Here is a 23536-nt window from a genome sequence, read left to right on the forward strand (position 1 = left end):
CTGCCTCACAATTATCTACTATGAATCGAGATGTGGCTATTTTGGACAACGGTCTGTAACTGCAACTGGGAAAATTAAAGTAGACAGCTTTGGACGCTGGGCAATTGCGGAATGTGTTATAGGTAATGTTATTACTACAATCTGTACAGTATATGGATCTAACATTGATGATACTGCAGTAATAGAATATTTGAATGTAGAATTAGCTCTTTGGAGTACCCCATTAATTTTAGTGGGGGACTTCAATATCCATGGGGAATTGAATACTTGGAATTCAAAATTCACTAGTTATCAAGGCAGGAAGCCCAAGGTATTCAAAGCATTACATCAACTCTTATATCAACATGGGCTGATCGATGGGTGGCCCATGGCGAATCTGAAAGATCCTGGTTTTACTTTTTTTTCATCGCCACATAAGAAATATGTGTGAATAGATTATATCTTCATACCTAGACATATGGCACAAGGGTCGCGTATGTCAGTTAAACCACGTATTACATCAGATCACGCCCCAATTTTTATAGATATACCTATATCTAATACCCAACGAATACCAAGATCCTTTACTTTTAATAAGAAACTTTTGTTAGATGAAGTATATGTGAAGCAAGTAATAGATTGGGCTCAGCAATTTTTCGATTTTAACAGAGGCTCTACATCTTATGCAATGGTATGGGACTGCTTCAAGGCAGGATTACGAGGCGAAACCTGTAGTTATAGCTGGAGTTGACAACAGAAAAGGAAAAATACAATGGCACAATTAATACAAGATTTAATAAATGCAGAACAGGACCTAATGCGTGATATCCGGCTCCATCGAGATAGCGAGACCTCACAAGATGAAGTTGCGAAGTGTAAAGCCAAGATAAATGGGGTCTGGAGTCAGGATATTGCACAGCAATATAAGACCTTTTGTGCTGAGAGATATGAATATGGGGAACACGTGGGCAGATGTCTAGCTCAAAGAATGCGTGGGAGACAGACTATACAGCGTATAACCTCTATAGAAAATAATCAGGGCACTCTGATTGAGTCATTAGAGGGGATTTTGCAGGTTTTCTATGAGTATTATACAAATCTTTATACCCAAGAAGACTTTTCACGTGATCTACTTGATCAATATATAGATAAACTGGAACTGCCCCAATTAGATCTGGCACAACAAGAGGAACTAGAGCTACCAATCACAATTGAAGAACTTGAGGCCTCTCTGAAAGAACTGGCCCTGGGGAAGGCTTGTGGCCCTGACAAACTTCCGTTAGAAATTTATCAAATACTATTTCCCATAATTAAGAATGATATGCTCGCAACGTTCTTGGAAGCCCAAAATGGTTGTCCACCTCCATCATGGGAAGATGCAAGTATAGTTATATTTCGTAAAAAAGATAAACCTTCGCATCTACCTGGGTCATATCGCCCTATTTCCCTCATAAACGCTGATGCGAAAGTTTATTCTAAAATCCTTGCCAACCGATTGAACAAAATCGTATCAATTTTAGTCTCTGAACAACAGCATGGCTTTCTCCCAGACCGTGGTACGATTAATCATATACACCGGGTTATTGCAACATTAGATTATGCTACCACAAAACATTTGGATGTTGGGCTGGTATTTTTAGACGCAGAGAAAGCGTTTGATCGTGTTTCATGGGCATTTTTTTGGGCAATTTTGGGGAAAATGGGATTTGGACCACGATTTATATTTGCTCTACAAATTATGTATCGACATCCTAGGGCTAAGATCTGTATTTCGGGACAAGAGTCAAAAGCAGTCAATATTACGCGGGGCACACGGCAGGGGTGCCCCTGCTCACCTCTTCTATTTGCCATTTATATAGAACCATTGCTAAAGGCATTAACGTCATCCCAATATATACAATCTATGGTCTTGCCTGGTGGTAACATACGGGTGCTAGCTTACGCTGATGATATCGCAGTAATAACCTCGGACCCGGAATCTGCATTAATTGAAATAGAAAATTTGACTCGTGAATTTGGCAATGTGTCAGGATACAAACTCAACATTCAGAAAACTCAGATCATATGTTCAGCAGGATTATGTACTAATGATAGTAGGGTCACTTTAGAGGCCAAATATTTAGGCATTAAAATTAGACTACTACCTCAACAGTTAGTCATGGCAAATTGGTCAGATATACTATTAACAGTTAAAAGTCAACTAGAGAAAATTGAATGTCTACATTTATCACTGGTAGGGAGACGTAATGTCTTAAAAATGACTATTTTACCGAAAGTCTTATACTTTTTTCGAGCAGTACCATTGGAGATATCCACATTACAATTGAGGAAACTGCAATCTATAAACGATCGATTCCTATGGGGGGGGAAAACTTCGCGAAGAGCATCTAAATATATGACACTACCAATCCTAAGTGGGGGTTGGGGAGTTCCGAATTTTGCACTATATTATTTAGCATGTCTTATCCAAAATATTAAATATTTTTCAATAGGTGGAACTCCACCTACATTTGAAAGCCCTGATATTTTTTCCCTTTTACTTGGCCCACAATCTCGGCAAATGCTGCTCCGTTTTTTAGAACCTAGTCACTATAAGAGAACTAGATTTAAACTTATAATGTCCGCCTTTAAAGGATGGCGATCTATACGGAAGCTTATCTCACTGGGATGTATTAATATTTATACTCCTTGTAATTCTATGGAACTGCTTCCACTAATATTCAGGGATCGTATTATGGATATATGGCGGGAAAAAGGCATAACAACCGTAGGTGACATGATCAAAAATGGTATATTAGCTTCATTTCAGGAGCTAAAAGACGAATATAGTCTTTCTCAACGTGAATTCTTTAAGTATTTACCTATACGGAATTTTATTTTTAAACATCCAAATATTGTACCACTTTCTTATAATGAATTCATGGAAATACTTAAAAGACCAACACGTATAGGGATTATATACAAATATCTGTTAAATTTACAGCAGGACGATATAGAACAGCAGGAATCAAAATGGTGTACGAGGTTAGGCATATCTGTAGTACCTTTTAAAGAATCAATATATATGGCCGATAAAATTATTTTATCTGCCAATTTATATTCTCAGCATTATAAAACTTTATTTAATCTTTATCATACACCACTGAAAATGCTAAAATGGGGCAATACAAATAATGGGAAATGTTATAGATGTCAAGGTGATTTGGCAGATATTATACATATTTTTTCAGACTGCCCTATATTAAAACCGTTTTTTGTATCCGTAGAAATTTTGTTAGGACATATTACGAAATGCGATGTAAAAATCTCCAGAGAGATGATTATTTTTGGTCTATCAAATGATAATGAATTGTTCTCAGGATATCAAGAAAATAGATATATTATATTCATGGCTATGGCTGTAGCCCGCCTCTGTATATCTTCAATGTGGCTAAAACCTGAAGCACCTACATATGAAATGTGGCGAGCAAAGTTTTATAATATTTTTCATTTAGAATTTAATTTATATCGCATTAAATCAGTTATAAAAAAACGCAGAGGGTACAAAATATGGCAGACGCTGATAGACTATTTGGACCACTAGTGACCATTATTCTGCCATTAAATGCAATAAGCTGCTGTTCAGATTGTATTTATCTGATGTTAAAATCATTTCTACTGCTTATATGTTTATTCACGTTGAATATGTAAACTATAAAGTAGATATATTGATATGCTGATTGTGATATGATACGGTCCCTAAATATGTTTGTTTTTCTATGCATGGCTTTGAACTGAATCAATAAAAAAAAAAAAAAGGCATTGTATGGTTTCTAAGCCATATAATAGTACATACATAAATAACAATGACTAAAAATACTCAACTGGTGCTTCTAAAATACGCCTACCCCAATGTACCTAACCTAAGTCTAGTACGAAGGAAGAAGTAAGAGTGGGGTAGCATAGGTTTAGTTTTCTTTGCCAAGAATCTATCCAAGATTTCTGTTAGGGTCTAATCAGCTCCATACCTTAGTTTAGAATGAAGGAGGTCTGGTATCTCTTATCCCGGGACACGATTTCCCAACACCCCACGAGGGGAGTTTGGAAACACTGGAGCTGGATTCTCGGCGAGAGAAAGGACAGCTTCTCGATCAGCGCGTCAGCTGGAGGGTCGGCTTCCTTCCGCACTTGCTATAGCGAGCTGCGTCGGGCAATTAGATAGTTGAGCTGCTCGGAACCACCGTGTCTTGCAAGAGCAAGTGAAGGCATATTTATACCTTGAAGGTGCCTAGTTTGACGTTAAATCGGGCATAATGACGTGAGAAAAGAACCCCAAGGGAATGGTAGTTCTTTGTAAACTCCATGAGTTCTCGGACAAATCAATATTCAAGCATGCGGATGTCCCTGACTGCTTAAGCCGATTTTCCAAAAAATAGTTGTGACTTTTTGGTACAGGTGGAAGTAGCCATGCCTGTATTTGGACTGCATGGGCCATGTCTAAATATGGGTATATTTCTATGCCTATATTAGGGAAATGTGAATTATACCTATAGAAGGGCATGAATCGGGAAATGTTCGCTTGGAGCCTAAAACGCCATATAACAAAGCACTACTGTCATACTTTTTTTTAATATATTGTATGCTTTTTTTTATAACATAATCATTAATAACATCACAGAAATATTAAAATAACTGCAACTTGCCATAAATAGAATATATGAATTAATTATACATTAAAAAAGTCATATAGGGAGCATCAAGAAACAAAAGTAACAACATAAAAATGTATGTTTATATTAAAACAATTCTATTCTTCTAAATACAGACATAACGAGTTATAGTTATTGTAATGTTTCAATGATGTATTAAGTACTATGGTAATAAAAAGCATACAATATGGTATTTAATAAAGTATGACAGTTGTGGTTTAAATTATAAACTATAACTATTATATTTCTAAAGATTGTATACTTGATGTCATGTTGAACGAATATAGTGATCCCTAACTATAACTATCATTTTGGGTTTGTATGGTAAAAACCATGTAAAACGCTCTTTAGATTTAAAGTGTCATTGGTTATGCCCTATTTTTGGTTTTGTGCTCTATTTGGGCTACAATATTGTAGCCCAAATATGATAGGAAGTGTTAGAAATAATATAAACGCAGTTTAACATTCTTCAAAACATTAGCATTGGCCAGGTTTCAGGTTATATAGCTACATGATGTCTGTTGATTTTTTTTCCTTCAAATTTTGCCTGTACAGCGTTACTCACTTGGTAGTACCTCAGTACTATGCGGGTGTAACATTGATTCTAATAGGCTGGTAAAAGATGTTGCCAGCCAATAAGAAGTCTGTTTCTTTTCTCTTGTTTGTGTTCTGGTGCAGTGCTACTGAGTGCTGTCCCACCTGCTGCATCTTATGATGGTCTTCTACTGGAGTTGGTACGGAGATAGCTGAAAGACCTAAACCTACTGCAGCTGATCCAGATCCTTTAGAGGGTGAAGAAGATGAGATTGCTCTGGAGGACCAGGAGTTAGAGCATCTGCGCAAATTGAAGAAGTCTGTTGTCTTGCAGTGCTTCTCTCCTTCACCTGGGGGAAGTACGTTAATACCCACCAGGTTACTTGTTGCCTCTGCACCAAAGTTATTTCTCAGGGAACTGAGCAACAGTATTTCCTTGGTACCACAGGAATGCAGAAGCACCTCCGCACCATGCATGCCACCTGATTGGCATGTACCAAGAGGAGGCGTGACATGGACTTACTAGAACTGAGCCAACAAACATCTGGTGCGTCTGTCCGCACAACACCTGCTCTTGAGTCCTCGTCTTCTGGAGTTCAGAGGTTGCCTCCATCCCAGCCTTTCACCTCTGCTCCACTCACCATTTCACAAGCTGTCTCCCAGGTTCCTGTGATCCATCTTCACCAGGAATGGGCTCTCATTGAGCCATAGGTAGGTACAGCAAGCTGGTTCTTGCTCACCGTTGTCTTTCGCAGAACCCATACTTTTTTTTTTCCAGGACATGTTTTTACACCCTGTTTTGTGCATTTTGATTTCCTGTTTTTGTTGGTCAAGTTTATATACAGTCCTCTCCCCAGAAAAAAGAACACCCCCCCAGTCAAGAGCTGCGTACTATCACTAACTTTTTACTTACAGGTAATGGCAGTACAAGATTGCAATTACCAAGTGAATGAACAGATACATGATTGGTAAGTGACCATAAAAATAATAACAATCACAATAATAAATGTGGTTTCAAAAAGGATTATTTCAAAGTACATTTCTAAGTACTTTGTCCTTTTCAAGGTGTGGCTACGTTTTCTCCCATACCTTTGGAGCAACCTGTCTGTGAAATATAATCAAGGTAATGTATTGAAGGAATCATGGAAATTTTGAATGTGATTGTAACAAAAAAAATCAACAAAATAAATAGTATTTTTGCTACTATGTACAATTAAGTATAAAGCAACGTTGTAAAGTAGATGTAGCATTAGTGTAATAATAAATATAAAGTCACTTACTTCAAATTGACCTTAGATGCTAATATATACTGCTGTTATACCTCCAGCAATGGAACACTTCCAAGCAAATACCTATATATGGAATGTTCTGTCCACGTCCAGTTGTAATACTGCAAAATACATTAATCATTCTATCAGTAGAATTGTAGAGCGCTTCTTGTCACCTGTGAGGGTATTCAACCACTGGCAGGGTCCAGTTGATTAGCTGAATAGACTTTTGGAACTCGGAAAGAGATCGGAAGGTCGGGAGATGAAAGGGTAGCTCATTCCATGTCTTCACTGCTAGGTAAGAGAAGGAGCCACCTCCGCATCTGCTAAGTCAGATGAAGGGGGTGAGGGTTAGAGAAAGGGATGCAGAGCGGAGGTGTCTGGTGGGCTTATTGAAGTTCAGGCAGTGGTTAAAGTAGGTTGGTCTGCAGTTGTGTAGGGCATTGTATGAGAGGGTCAGGAGCTTGAACTGGCATCTTTTCTGTAAAGGGAGCCAGTGGAGTTCCCTGAGGTAAGGGGTGATGTGGGTATATCTAGGGAGATCCAGGATGAGTCTGGCTGCAGTGTTCTGTATAGTCTGTAGTTGTCGGAGGAGATGAGCTGCGATCCTTTCATAGATAGCGTTGTCATAGTTGAATCAGCTGGAGGTGAGGGCCAGGGTGACGATGCGTCCTGAGTTTTGGGGTAGCCAACTGAATATCTTAAGAAGCATGCAGAGGCTAAAGGAGCAGAAGGAGGAGACAGAATTCACCTGAGTTATCATGGTTAGCTTGTTGTCCACAATGATACCTAGGTTCCTAGTGTGGTCAGTGGGAATAGGACTAAACCTGAATTCTGAGGGCCACCAGGAAGTGTCCTATGGGGTGCTTTTGTTTCTGAAGATCTGTACATCTGTCTTATTCGTGTTGAGCTTCAGGCAATTGTCCTTCATCCCTTTGGCGACATCTGTCATGCAGTTGTGGAAGTTTTTCTTGGTGTTGGCGGTGTCTTCAGAGTGGAAAAGGATGAGTTGTGTGTCATCAGCATGGGAAATGATGTTGAGTCCATGGTTTTTGGCGATGCTGCCCAGAGGTGTCATTTAAGAGTTCAAGAGAGTGAGGCTGAGCGACAATTCTTGCTGCTCTCCACAGATGATTTCCCTGAGTTCAGAGCTGAAGGGGGGAAGGTGTACAACACTCAAATACTATTGGCCTATGTTTGTAAGCCACAGGTAAAGTATAAAGTGGAAGAATGGTGTGTCATTGAGTGTCATACAACAGAGTAGAGCGGTGTAGATTAGAGGGGCATAGAGTGGAGTAGAATGTTGTAGGTAGGAGTGGCATACAATGCAGTGTAATAGAGAAGAATGCTGTGCTGTGTTATAGAGAGGCGTATTATAAACTGTCTTACAGTGGTGCAATGTAAATTGGAGGGGTGTAGAGCAGAGAGGCATGATACCAAATGATGAAATCACGAGGGGCCAAAAGAGGTTTAAGGTGGATTAACATCCATCACTTCATAATTGCAAGCATCTCCATGCTATATTGATTCATTGTGGAGGCAATGATATCAGTCACCTCAAAGGTGTAAAAATAGAAGTTATGTAATAAACAAGTAGGAGGTTCCCCTGTAATTTATAGCAGGGAGGGGGATCTTGACCACAGAAAAAGTAAGGTGCCCCTGACTTTTTAGATTTGGCAAATTTTGAAATAGCCAGCTAAATATTTAAGGACAAAGGTCTAGCTTTAGCGAGATAAAACTCTATTTCTACATACGAGTTGTGACCATCTCTCACTCGGCAAAGTAGACTTACTGGACTACAACTTGATTCAATTAACCACACAACTGAATATGGAACACAAACAATTTTAGTCATGAATAAAAAACATAAAATGTATTATTACCCTCCCAATTGGGTTACAATCTAAATGATAAAAAACACCACCTAGCGTGATGATGCAATGAAATTATTTAAAAACAGTCAAAGTTACAACAACAGTCGACGCAGCGTTTCGGTGCTTTGTTTTCTTTTTGACACCTTCTTCAGGACTTTAAAACATTTGACTCCAAAAATCTCTGTGTTCTTTACGGTAGTCTTATTTCAATTAATCGCTACACGCATTCTGGGACGCTCAGGTCTTTCATGTATCCTTGAGCTCTCGTAAACAAGCAAATGTCTTATAGTTTCACGGAGGGGCCACCGTTGGTGGGGAAAAGACTTCTTAAAGTCGTACTTCCTGTTTTTTGAATTTTTGGCCAGTTCACGAATGGACACTGTTCATTTTAGTCTGGTCTCTTCTTATAGTTTGTCCAGACACCATTCTCCTGATTAGGATTTATCGCTTATATTTAGCTGGCTATTTCAAAATTTGCCAAATCTAAAAAGTCAGGGGCACCTTACTCTTTCTGTAAAAATAGAAGTTGACATGAAAGCAACTTTTACATCTTTATTAAGTTTATTTCCTGACACCCATTTTGTCTTTTCGAATATTTGCCAAAGGATACAATGTAAATACTCTGTTAAAAATGCTGTGAAGTTTGAAAAAACCCTCAGACCTACCAGCAAAACGGTGTCTGCAATCCTAAAAGACTACAATATGTCCTTCATGTAACTCCTCAACATTAGGTTTTAACATAGTTCCTTTTGTCGTGCTGATGCTGTCCTTTTCACTACAACTGGCAATAAAATAATTTTTTTCCCTCAGTTTTATATAGTGCAAACTTGACCCGAAGATATCAAAGCACTTCACATGAGCACCAGTTGCATTACAGACGGACACATCGATTTTTGTTGGGCATGGGGATATTAGGTGATTTGCCCAGAATCACAGGATATTGAGCATCCTTGCTGGGACTCAAACTCGCTTCCTCAGCTTCGAGGTAAACTGCTTTAGCCATAAGGCCACATCCTCTCCCCCCTTAATTAACAATATGTGCCAGGTCCTACTACAACATATATAAACTCCAAATAATGACTTTTAATAAAAGGCTCTTTTAAGAGTCAACCTAACAGAAGCATTAATATATATTAGTAACTATTGGTTTATTTAAAAAAAATACTTTTGTGTACCGGGATACTCTCTAGACCCCCCCTGCAGCCCTACTGTGGTACCCTAATTTCAAAAAGGGGGTGGTGATGGACAGAGTATCTGAGTTAATCGGAACACTCCTACCCAGTCAACAGATCAGGGCTTGATCCATCACCGTTGTTTAGCTCACTGCACCATCCCAGTTCAGAACCTGGCTATATGCAAATTAGTCTGTCCCTGGCCCAGTGCATCATGGGAACAGGGCAGACCAAACTACCAAGCCAATTCTTCACTGGAAAGGAAACAAGCTTCCGGGGACCGGTTTCTGGCATTACAGCCGTCTTCGGCCCGGCTTGCTTGAATCCTGATGGTGCAGTGAGCAAGGGACTCATGTCTGAGCATACCCTTCCACACTTGTGGTGGCCAAAATAATTTCAAAAAGGGGGTGGTGATGGACAGAGTATCTGAGTTAATCGGAACATTCCTACCCAGTCAACAGATCAGGGCTTGATCCATCACCGTTTTTGTGGTACACTGTCATTTTTAAAAAGCACATTAATACATCTCACAACTCTTTTGCTTGACATATGCCACGTACAGCAACCTCTGTACAATTACATTTAAAATCCTAGACCATTGATAAACATTCACTTATAATACCTATTCCCTTGACCAAATGCCGCAAAACTTTAATTCCTCGCAGAATGAAAGAGGGGCAGTAGGTCTGCAAAATTTCACGGACATTCGGCAAACAGGTTCAAAGTTATTAAGGGAGAAAAATATGAAAAATCCCTAGCTCTGGTTACCCTAACTATGACGAGAGAGTTAAAAAGGTAAAGTTAGACCAAAAGTCTATGTTTAGACTAAAATTCTTATTTTGCTACTTTTTGGTATTCACAAAGGGACTTACAAGTAGTATCCTAATGAATGCACTTGGGCGGAGGTTCTGCTTTTTGGGTGGAATCTCTGCCCCAAGTGCAAAATCTCTGCACTTGGGCAGAATCTCTGCACTCGAGTCAGAGACTCTGCTATTGGGTGGACCATAACACAGTGAAATAAGGGGGCATTTATTGATGTACACCCAAAAGATATGCCTAGATACACACATCAAGAGATCCATGACATCTACTTGTACAACCAACATAGCACAAAATACCTCACTTAAAATAGAAAAGAGCTACATGTAGGCAATGGGCTGTTGCATATGTGTATGTGTAGGGAGTGTATTGAAGGGGTAAATGTGATGGCAAAAACATACACCACTCCAACAGTGTAGAAATATCATGCAAGAAACAATACAAGATGTGGATACATGTGATCCTTCAAGTGGCAACCTCAACATCACAAGTGTGGATCACCTACTACGGTTGCACATTTAACTATTAGTTATGTGTCATGTAAGGTCTTTCACACACAGTCCAAATGTGAATGGAATATACAAGTCAAAACCTCTGATCAAAATTCAGATTTCTAAGTTCTTCCTAAACACACCACACACACTTGTGTCAGTGCTTGCCATCCCCCACCCAGCTCCAGCTGAAAGTAGTTAGCCCAACAGTCGATCCCAGCTTGGCCTCATACATTCTCAGAGCTACCACACACAAACACTTTCAGACCTTGCAACATGACGCTGAATGTGTTTGTTGGTTTGCCCCTTGCGATGCAACAGAATGATTTGAGGAGGAGGAGAGCAGTGAGAATCTTTAGACAAAGGATCAACCTCTTTGGGATGTCCATACAAAATGTAAGCTCCAAATTCCATTTTCAACTGATGTTATCTTGAAAATGGTTTCTGAGTGGGAGCAGGATCCTAACTCTGATACATGCCTCTCCCACAGTATCCCAGCCTATGCCAAGATCCTAGCAGCTCTGCATTTCTTTGCGACTGAGTCTTTCAAGAGGGTATCCAGTGACATCATGACCAGTTCTCAGGCAAGCCAGTCGCAATGCTTGCATCAGGTTCTGATCTGCATCAATATGAGAGTGCATCTCTACATACGTATGCAACATACACTGGTAGAAAGGCAAAGGGTTGCTAGGGATCTTCACCTCTATTGCCCTGCTGCTTTTGCAGCTTTTTCAATCCTGGCATTCCCTACAATGTGCATTCCTATACGCTGATAACTCAGTGTGTGTATTATATGAGCCTGTGACAAACACGCTTTGAGTTTGGCCCTTTGTCCATAAAGCAGCTTGTGCTTTATAGTGTACCCTTCAGAATTTCTGAATCCATTCAGGTTCTAGTAGTGTAAGTATTCGTTGTAAGTCTGGACACAATAGTAGGAAGCACATACTATCAGTGTGAGCAATCTGGGATCCATATTCTCAAGTGCCAGAATTAGAGCTGAAGTTCAACCAGCTGTGCAATGCAATCACCTAGTTGCTGAGTGTAGGTTTTGTGAGGGTGGAATTCTGCATCCTCCATTCCACCCTTCACTGAGGGGCACGCTGCAATGTATTGGTGCTTTGTCCCTAAGGCAGGCTGTGCAGAGCCATCAGTATGGATAATGTATTCATACTGATCTAAAGGCACAACTTCATTAGGCCAAGGATATTCATTTTCATATTGCAGATATGCATGTGTTTGTATTATAGAGTCAAATTTGTAATCTACAGAGCTGGCCCTCTGTATCCATTGTGAATGTAAAGCTTTCGCATTTGGAATGCTGGCCTTTGTAAGAGCCTCCAAGGCTGGAACCAGAGTCATGAAAATAATACGTTTACCCTTAGCCAAATATCTTTCTCTTACTAAAGCAGTCTGTACCAGTATCTGAATCTTTTCTGTCGGTTCAAATTGCATTTCGGTATTGGTATATACATGTGTTGTATATGCAATTGGTACGGTGTCTCCTTTGTTAAATGTGACATAGGTGTACCCCGATGCACCTCAAAATATATGCATCACCAGGTTGGTGGTGTTTACACATGTGTGTATGTGTTTGGATGCTAGCATGCCAGCTTGTACTGAACATAAAAATGTGTGTGTGTTCAGTTGTCTAATGTGTAATTGAAAAATCTGGATGAATCAAGTTAAAAGAACAGTTTTGCCTGCTCTGTGTAGTCTGGAATGTATGTTATGCCCAAGGTCAGAAAACCCAATATTGGTTGGAGTTCCTTCAATGTGTTTGGTGGTTGTTGAAGCACACACTTTTTGAGAAAATGTGTTGCTAGGCTGCTGCCCTCACTTGACAACTTTTATCCTAGGAATAGGACACCAAGATGGGCTATTTTCGATTTTGTGAAATTTAATTTATAGCCCATGTGGGCAAATCCCAAAATTATGAAAGGCCATCATCCGTCAGATATATGTCATCAACATTAGACACTACCTGGTCATCAAACTGTGGCAAAAGTTCTTTAACCCTGGCTGAAAAGAACCCGGGGCTGTATTTTATGTCCCTGGGGGACCTGCTTTTGAGACCCAAGGGCACTGAATGTGGTCAAGTACCTGCTTTCAGGTGCTATGTTTTGGCAGAAAAATCAATTCGAATTATGTAAAGTGGTTGTGTATTTTTTCCGCACTGTGTTATTCAATAGTGCCACACTTTGCACGTTTTTCACAGCAATTGTAGCGCTGTTTAAGTGTCTGTAATCTAAAACTAGACTATATAAATGGCCTGGTTTCATTACTGGAAAAAAGGATCATCCATAGGGAAGGTGCAACTTTCTATTACGCCTAGGTATTTAAGCTGTGTGAGAATTTCTCTAACTTGTTTTTTTTAGCCTCATATTTAATGGGGTATTGTCTTTGTGGTTGAAGGCTTGACCTCACTGGTATGAGGAGATGAGGGTAACCATCATCCCACCCCACATGGTTGATCTATAATGCAGGAGCTTGCGCTAGGGCCCACTCATGGTGCATGCCTGTTTAACTGCATCTGGGACACGGTTGGACAAAGCTGGTAAAATATTTTTTTTTCCCTTGCCGCAGTCCATCACAAATTCTGGTACGGAATCCCTTTCATCCAGGAGAATGTCCTAGCTGAATGACAAGTTCTCCCAAAAGAGGAAATGAATGAATCATGGTATGCCTCCCCCATTTGGAGTAGCATTTCATACAATCAATGTGGGACACTACCTCTCGTATCTGGTGTTTCCACCTGGACATAGTCACTCAAAGCTACTACTTTCAAACAATCCATTAGGCTCTGGTAAACTATCATCACTTCTGCTGCGCTGTCCAGCATGGTTAGAGCCCTCTCCCCGCTCAGAAGCAGTGTCTTAAATATCCATGGCATGCTTGATTTTAAGGCTAGACACCTTCTTCTTTTTGAATTGAGGCTGTGACTGTTTAGGTTTATCTTCCTTTTATATTATAAAGTCAGAAGAACGTTGTGAGTCCTTCTTCGGTTTCACGAACTCCTCTAATCTGCGCTCTGATCGTCCCCCGCTCTCCGAGCATTTTTCGGATGAGTCTTGAAAGGAACAAGATGAAAGTTTATCAGTATCCTGATATGGGAAACACCAATTACATTGGTGTCAACACATCGTGGTGCCATCGCACCGCGATTTTTACATCCCAGGAACGTTGACATCACAGTCTTCTACTGCGCATGCTAAAACGGTGCGATGCCATTAACATCGCATGCAATTACATCGGTAATTGCAGACTCGTGCTGGAGACCTCCCCCACAGGCCGCGTGCACTCTGCCCCACAGGCCTTTACTACAGGTGACAGGTGCACATATCGAAAATGCAGACTGTCACATACTTTACTTTAAACAATTACAAAACCAATGCAGACTGTCACGTACTTTACTTTCCCCTAAACAATTACAAAACCGGTGACAGGTGACCATAGCCAAAATGCAGACTGTCACGTACTTTGGGGGGATGTTACTAACGGCCTTTTCCTTGAATGATGCGATGTTACCCGATGTTGGGAGGATGTGCCAGCAAAGCACGCCTTTTTATTGCAGACTGTCATTATGTGGTATGACGGATAGCTCTGCCGTCTTAACTTTTTATATACAATTTTCAAAAGACAGTGCCTATCACTAGTGTGGTGAGTGGCTGGGTGGGGGGTGGATGGGTGTATGGGTGGTTGGGGATGGATGGTTGAATAGATGGCGGGTGAATGAATGGATGGGTGTCTGGATGGATGCATGGATGGGGCCCGGGTGGGGGGTGGATGGGTGTATGGGTGGTTGGATGCATGGGTGGGTGCTGGGTGGGGGGGTGGATGGATGGATGAATGGATGATGGCGGACCGCCTGTCACATGGAGAGGGGGTGGATGAATGGGCGGATGATTGAATGGACGGATGAATGGATGGATGGATGAATGGATGGATGGATGATGGCAGACCGTATGGGGGTGGATGCATGGATGGGTGGGGGGGTGAATGGATGGATGGATGGATGAATGAATGCTCAAGGATGGATGGATGAATGGATGGATGGATGGATGAATGAATGCTCAAGGGTGAATGGATGGATGGATGATGGCGGACCATATGGTGGATGGATGCATGGATGGGTGGGGGGGATGGATGGATGAATGGATGGATGGGTGCATGGATGGATGAATGAATGCTCAAGGGTGAATGGATGGATGGATGATGGCGGACCGTATGATGTATGGATGCATGGATGGGTGGGGGGGGGTGAATGGATGGATGAATGGATTGATGAATGAGGTGCTTAATGGGGGGTGGATGGATGGATGAATGGATGACGGCGTACCGCCTGACACATGGAGGGGGTGGATGAATGGGCAGATGATTGAATGGGTGGATGAATGGATGGATGGATGAATGGATGAAGGATGGATGGATGATGGCAGACCGTATGGTGGGTGGATGCATGGATGGGTGGGGGGTGAATGGATGGATGGATGGATGGATGAATGAATGCTCAAGGATGGATGGATGAATGAATGCTTTTATTGCAGAGTTTATTTGGGTGAAGTAAATGAAAACTTTACATGCAACACCGGATGTCCTGGGAAGGGTTAGTTCTGCGGCGCTGTTTGCCAGCTCAAGGTCAGGCCGGGACAGGCAGTGGACAACACACACAGAGTCCCGTCATCTATGGACTGTCTGCGCTTCTCTTGGCATGGCATTAGAACCCACGCACTGGCACTGTAGTGAGACAGCAGCTGGTGGTGCACATCCTGAACTGCAGTCTTCATGGGGGCGGCTGCTGTGCCCTCCCCATCTGAAAGTTAATTGCAGGAGAGAAGGGGCGTCCACATGCTTGTATGAAGCAAGGTGGCAATACCCTTCCCTTCATTGGTAAAGATAGCAAACATAGCTTGGCAACATCCTGTTTACCTTTTGTAAACTACTTTTACTTTTCTCGCAGGAGAATAGCCAGAGGTCACAAGAGGGAAGCCATGGGTCTCAGCTGAGACACTTGGTGACTCCCAAATGTTGCCCGTGATCCAAGAACCAGACTTGGCAGTAACTGTTGAATTCCTGCTGTGACCCACGGCCACGAAGGTAAAACAGATAAAAAAAGATATTGCTGCAGAAAGTAAGATTAAAGCACTTTGTGTGAAGCACAGTGTGACTGAAGGGGTTGCAGAGGCAATAACCGGGTACTGTGAGCACATACTGCTGCACATCGAATAACATGTTTTTAGAGTGCAACATGCATTTGCATTGTAAGACAGCTGTTTCCCTAAACAAATGTTAACTAATGATGTCAGGTTGTTTCCTATCTTAGCTGTATGTTATCCGACGCCTATTGGAATGAATACATATGACGCGTATGGGTAGACACCATCCAGCTGTTTCACGTGCCCCCTGCAGCTGCTGCAGATGCCTACCTCTGCCGGCGCTGCATGCCGGTGCATAGAAGGCAGACTAGAGAGGATTAGGGGGGTCAAAATGCATCTTTACATTCACAGTTCACCGGAAAGTCACTGATTGAAGGTAAGTCAGGTTTGGACTGTGAGACCGATTCACTCACCTTTCATGAAGACAGCAATGAGGTCCTTGAGCAAACACTCACGAGCCGCACTTCCGGTGGGCAGCGTCCTGGAAGCGAGGCCGGTGACGCGGGAGCTAAGGGAGAAGAGACAGGACACCCTGGGAAACGTTTACCTGCAGCCTTCCTCGGCGGTCAGATTTCCACCGCTATATAAGCCAGAGGCTTCATCAGTTGCACCCCCCCGGGGACTTTATCCACAATGCTGGACAAGACAACTGCAGAACCACAGCTGCGTCTTGAGGCAATGATTGATAGCGTGGACGCTGCGTATGAAAGCTTTAAATGAACTTCTGATGGGTAACTGCATGAGAAGTTAATAGTAGGTTCATACAAAATATTAATCCATATTGAGAATCTATAGTTGTGTAAAGTCTCCATCATATAACCTCATTCAGGCTGTCAACCGTACACAAGCGAGGACATTCCTGTGAGCTTCGATACCCATGAGTGCCACGGCACAAACATCCGTTGTTATGTCGCGCGATGTAATGTCGGCGATGTAACACGTGATCCAATTAAAAGGCCGCATTTGCGGCGAAACAACGCGCGATGTTTACATTGCTGATGTCATCGCCGTTGCGATTTAAAAGCCGTGATGTAAATGCGCGCGATATCTATGTCCGCGATAGCGCGTCATACAACCTCCTGATACATGTCAGGTGTTTTAACATTATCACAGTTATGCAGATTATAACGTTTTTCAGTAGACCTATTTTAGGGAGATCCACCCCAAGATTTAGGGGCACATTAGGGTGGCGGGCGAACTTTGTCCGCTCGCCATCCCGTCGTACAGAGGGACTGCCCGCCATAAGGACGGGGATCCCGTGCCTGCGATTAGGATGCGCCCACCACAGTGGCGGGTGCATCCTGCATCCCTAACATTGTGGCGGGCGGTGCACTCAGCCCCGCCCACCACAATGTTAGGGAGGCATGTTGTGCACTTCCATGCGCAACATGGCAGGCATCGCGCTGTGCCTGCCATGTTGTGCCTGGAACTGCAGGGGGGTACCATAGGTGCCCCCCATGTGCACCCCCCACCCCTCCAGAGTCCTTGGGGGCCGCAATGGGCCCCCCTAGCAAACTCCGCATGCCTTTCCGTGGCGGCGTTGCTGCCACGGAAAGGCATTCCTCCACACACATTGTAATATGGATGGCGGTGTCTGAAAGACACCGCCACCATATTGCACCCTTTCCGCCCCGGTCGCAAGTCGACCGGGGCGGAAATGCGGTGGACGGTCTTTCCGTCCGCCGCGGACTCCCCAGCCATAATAATATGGCAGGGGATCTTTTCAACACGGATGGCGAGCGGATTGCCCCCGCCGGGCCGGCGGGGGCAATCCGCCCGCCATCCTAATAGACCCCTTAGTCTTTTCTTTATTTTTCTTATTATTTTCACTTCTTCTTGTAAGATTTGGGTGCTTGTTTTAAGTTATCTTTTTCAGAATTACTCCTAATTTGTGATTTACTAGGTCTGACTCCCCAATTATCTCTATTTATTGATGCATTGGTAAAATTTGATGCAGAGTTGACTATCAGTTTCTTTAGACCTGGCATCATTGGCGTGGGTTTACCCAGTTTTTTTGCCGTTGTCTCCTGTTATTTTGCTGTGTGTTGGACTTCATTTTGCTGGTCTAGATGCTTTAGGCACTTTACCACTGCTTTTCAGTGCCAAAGTGCAAGTGCTCTCTTTGTCAATTGTTGTTATGGATTGGTGATTCCATGATTGGCATAATTGGCATATTTGATTTACTAGTCAGTCCCTGGTACAGTGCACTGTGTGTGCCCAGGGTCTGTAAATCAAATGCTGCTCGTGGGCCTGCAGCACTGATTGTGCCACCCAGAATAAGCAAGCTGTAAATGTAACTCAGGCCTCCTATTGCAGATCCTGTGTGCAGTCTGGTACTGCCATGTCGACTTGGCAAGTGCATTCACTTGCAAGGCCCTAACCTTCCTTTTTCTTACATGTTAGTCACCCCCAAGGTAGGCCCAAGGTATCCCAGTGGGCAGAGTGCCGTGTATGTGAAAGGTAGGACATGCCCTGATGTGTGTGGCATGCCCTGATAGTGAAATCCTGCCAATTTTGTTTTTCACCATTGTAAGGCTATCTGTCCCTACAGGATAGAATGTGGAGTTTGCTTATTACATCTTATAAGCATAACTGCCCCTGAGAACCAGATAGGAAAATAAAGTTTGATATGCTGGAACTCCGAATGTTAAAATGCATCTTGAATGAGGGTGATTTTTACATTCTGTGTTTGAAAATACCACTTTTAGAAAGTAGGCCTTTTCTTGCTTAGCCATCCAGTGTGCCCCTGCTAGGATGTGTATTGACTATCTGGCTTTGGAGCGACGGGGGCCTGAGAGGTGCAGTGGCTCCAGAGAGCTTGCATATGTGCCGGTACAATGGGCCTAATGCTTTCCCCATCCCATTCATTTGTAGATGTCCCTACATTAGGAGTCCTGAAGAGACCCCACATTCACAGGAGTGTTGAAACGCCTTCGACAAGTTCATAGAACGGACCATCATACAGCTAGTGTCACTGTATATCTAGGCTGTGGAAAATGTATTTGAATGGTCGTTCTTGCAATTTATGGAAACCTTTTGTAAACTGTCACTGTATATAGTCACTTTTTAGTTCCATTTTCACCTGGGGACACAATGCACAACGTATTGCACTTTTTGAATCTAAGAAAGTGTTTATACTATTTACTGTGTGTTTATATAAACATTATAGAGCAACCTGTGTAGAAAGTTTATTTTGTTCTCTGATATTATTAGGTCCTTCACAGGCCTATTGCGATTGTGCATATATATTGCTTAAATCATTTTTCCTATAATCCACTGGTACCGCTGTCTTCCCCTATATAACTAGTAACCTGGTTCCTTGTGAGTAGGGTTCCCTTGTCCTTAGTTGTGGAGTTCTTTCCATAGCAGCTGATTTAGAGTGTTTGAGGCAGAGAATTTTATCTTGTTCCAGCAGATGATGTAAGTGACATGCCTGGCCAGCGACTGCTTCACTAAGCAGAACTCCAGCCTCATCTGAGCTGGTGAAGTATACTTTGGGAGGCTGAACATGGTTCTGTAAACCATTATCAGGGAGCTGCCCAGGGGAAACATCCTTTACATCGCGGTGATTACACCGCGATGCAGTTGCAACGCAGCCGATAAAGCGCAAGCGTTACATCGACTTGCGCTGGATGGCGCTATAACCCATGGAATAGTAGGATTTACTATTCCAACACCTTCCCTACTGTATGTAGACTGGTGTTGGAATAGTAAATCTTACTATTCCTAAGTCCAGCACCCTCCAGCGAAATCGTTGTAACAACTTGCGTTGTAAAGACTGTGATGTAACATACCGCGATCATTTTGATCGCGTTGTAACGTCACATATTTGCTGTCCAGTTGCTTGGCATCACCCCCCACATTGTGTCGCATTTGCAATTTGCTTTGTACTGAACTATTTCCACCACTTGAAAGTCATATTTTTATTACTGTATTGTAGATTTTTGTCTTTTTGGTCTTGTTTGGTTTAGATAAAGTTTACTTATTTTTCTACATTGGCATGGTGTGAATTTGTAGTGTTTTCACTGAATTACTGTCAATGTTCCCTCTAATTATTTTTTTTGCTGTACGGCAATGGAGGGTCTATTTGCACACTTTTCTGAGCTGTGTGCGCAACTGAGTCGTAAGAGGAGTGAGCGTGCTACCTTTAAAAAAGGATATATTTAGGGCGTCCCTTTTAAATACCAATTTTGAATGGGATGAAACATTTTTGCGGCCAAAACAAGGTTCAAAGCATTAGCCCCTTCGCTGCGGGGGTAATTCCCCCGCTGTACTGGGGGGAGGAGGGCGCGCACAGCGCCCGCATGCTCATGACGAGCTCAGCTTGTCATGAGGCACGGCGCTCCTGTGCTCATGACGAGCTGAGCTCGTCTCAGGTGCACCGGCTCCCGTGGAACGCTCAGCAGAGCAGGGGAATTCTCCCCGCACCTGAGCGTTCCACGGCTCATGACGAGCTGAGCTCGTCATGAGCACCGGAGCACCGTGCCTCATGACGAGCTCAGCTCATCATGAGCATGGTAAAGGTTAATATTTTACTGCCTACACAAATGTCACAGTATCCCTCCGTTAATGTTGACAAAAACATTTCTAAAAGTATGCGGTGGTCACCTCATTACTCTTGGAAAAAAAAATTATATGACTTTTTCTTTCATTAGGTTTTCTTTTAAATGCATACCGCTTTCCCTTTAGGACAATGGGCTGCATTTAAAATATATATATCTTATTGCTTTATTTAAAAGCAATCACAGTCATGGTGATCTGCTGATCCAAGCAGGCCACTCTCCCTGTGATATCTGTGAACCATAGTTGGTCTCATTTTGATCTACCTTATTAGTATTCATGAGGCAGGTTGAATTGTGACCCACTGCAATTTGGCATTTTGTGAACCAACCTATTAATACTTAGGCGGTTGGCATAATGTCACAATGGTTCAAAAATACTGGTTGCAAAATGCGACCAATATTTTGTGACCAGTGCTTCATACATGTGGACCAAGATATTTAGTAAAAGTACTTTTTGGGAGTAAATTAACTGCCATCGCTTCACAAACCTTTTAGAACCACAGCCCACTTTTTAGTACGACAAACATTCAAAGTCCACCTAGCTTTAATGGATATGAGGCAAGCGATTTTTTAATGTAACTAAAGAATGTTGTTTTAGCGCATTTTCATTTACAGATAGCACATTTCCATTTAAATGGTCCCTAAATTTACACAGACATACAGTTTTAAACTGTTTTGCACATACATGATAATATGTGGAAATCGAGGTTCAGTGAATATTTATTATTTGAGGGTCTTGATTTCTTCTGATCCTATTAAAATCTGTTTCAATCACACTTCAGAATTATTCAGAAATGTGCTTTATTTTTGCTTAAATAGCCGCTGAATGTATACAGTTTATTTACAGGTATTCAAATGCTTGCTTCATATACCCCAGTAAGACTGTCACATAATTCACTTTGCTATTCTTTCTCCTCACTGCATAGTGAGAGAAGTTTAAAAACACTGGTTCTGTGTAAAAAAAAACATAAGCAGCAAACCACACACGTGCTTGAAGCGTGCAGCAAGCTTCACAATATATGCACAGACTTCAAAGGCATATTTATGTACAACTTGGAGGTATCACCACAAATAAAGTTTCAGGAAACACTGGGATAGAGCTAAAATTAAACTGTAGGCCGAAAGGTAGAAACTGAGTATAGTCTCAGCCGAAATAAGTAACTCTTTGTAATATGGTAATACCTTTGATTTACTGTGTTTTCCTTTATTCAATTCTAGTCTTTTCTGTAGCACAACAACAGAAAATGCCACAAAATGTGGAGGTAGCCCACGGTAATTGGCCTCCAAAGGGGTTAAATATGGTCCACTCTGCTGTGCTTTAACTAAAGCCAGCCAGTTTCCCCTGACCGAGTTGTCATTTTTATTGTGGGCGCTCGTATCTTTGTTTTCAGATGCCCATAAAGGTCTCTCCTGCTGATCAGCATTAGGACCCTGTGTTATGCGCGCTCTGTCGGGCTACCTGCGCGGCGATAAATGACAATGTGCGCGGCCACCCTTGCGCACACTTTAGACGGAACAGTGATTACTGTATGTGTTCACAAATGCTTTACATATAGCCTCTGAGATAAGCCTGTCGGCTCGTGCCAAGCTACCAAGAGTGTGAGCAGGGGTTCTTTTAGAAGTAGATCTCCCTTACCTGACTAGGAAGAAGGGCCACTAATTGGACAAAGGTACCTACCTCTGTCAACAAGGGACCCCCATTTCTAACAAGTTTCATCCCCAAATCCAGGGCAGGGACTTTCCCATACTCAATTTCGCCTGTTTAAGCACCCCTGGCAAGACAGCTAATGAGGGTATACCATGTGTTCTGGTATATACTGCAGCAAAGACTATACCTCAAGTGGTTCAGTCTTCCACAGGGGGAGCCATCCCCATTGGTAAGCATATTGTGTGAATTCTGTGTTTTTCCTGATTTCCTGTATGGGGAAACTCGGCTTCAAGGTGGCTTGATTTTAGTGCAATATAGAATAGAATTTCCTCCTGTCTGATGGGAATTTTACCCATGACTGCATTAATAAAGACTGGGCTAATTCCAGGCATAACCAATTGTAGATGTGCAGCTTGAAAAGCCCTTGCACCATTTACTGTCATTGTTCTCATGACAAATTGTGTTAAACATCTATATGTTTCAACCTAATCTGTATGTAGAATACATAGGTCTGGAGCTGTCCTTTTTTATTTATCTTTATAGGGTGTGTAACTGGCTAAGACTGGCCATGTTGCTCCCTCATTGTTAAAGGGACCCAGTCTAACATTGTTAAGTGTTTTTGGTTGGGTGCCTTCAAACCAATTTTGCTGTTCTTAGTAAGTTAGTCGTGTTACTAGAGCTTCACAATCTGTGTAGTTGTAACTGCAGCCTCAGTGTATGCTTGAAACTGTCATGTATGTGCTTCTGGGTTGGGAATTTTACTGATGAATAGACTACCTCTTTCCAAAATGCTTTGTAGGCCTCAACCACAAAGGTAATATCCACACCCGTAAGGGGTAGTCCATGTTGCAACAGCATCTGTGTAACCGCATGTCTGCAGTTCACTGGTATTTAGTCGCTGCGTCTTCAGCCATATGAATATATAGAATTCAGAGTGGGGTGATCCTTATAATGGTTCAAGTTTGAATGACTTACAGCCAGCCAATACATAGGAATTACCTGCTTAGCTGAGGAGGATTGTTCCCTAACACCACGGGCAGCTCTGGTTAAGAGGTGAGCAGAGATCTTTGGGTATACAAAGGAAAAATATTCAGGGGATCCATTAAATAAGAACCCAAGTTAGAATGTGGGGGGTGCTATGGACAACATAAACATCAGAACTGTGTGAGACTAACTACATATACTCCATCCGGATATGTTAGCCTAAATCCTGCTAGCTCACAGAGCACCATCTGTACCCCTAACCTGAGAAGGTAACAAATGGATGTGCAACCTCAGAACATGACAACCCTGACTCTCCAAGGAAATTGTGGTAACAAATCTAGAATCCTTTTGCTTAGTTACTTAT

General features: G+C 42.2%; 1 long non-coding RNA gene across 1 annotated transcript in view; it reads left to right on the forward strand.

Moving 5' to 3' along the window:
• Positions 1 to 23536, forward strand: part of LOC144819346 (uncharacterized) — a 153475-nt gene that overhangs the window by 11426 nt on the left and 118513 nt on the right. The window contains exon 2 of the long non-coding RNA XR_013607303.1: positions 5346 to 5912. This is a non-coding gene — a long non-coding RNA (uncharacterized LOC144819346). The remainder of the gene's footprint in view (positions 1 to 5345; positions 5913 to 23536) is intronic.

The sequence above is a fragment of the Lissotriton helveticus genome, chromosome 2_1 (assembly GCF_964261635.1).
Source record: "Lissotriton helveticus chromosome 2_1, aLisHel1.1, whole genome shotgun sequence".
In the NCBI taxonomy this organism is placed as follows: Eukaryota; Metazoa; Chordata; class Amphibia; order Caudata; family Salamandridae; genus Lissotriton; species Lissotriton helveticus.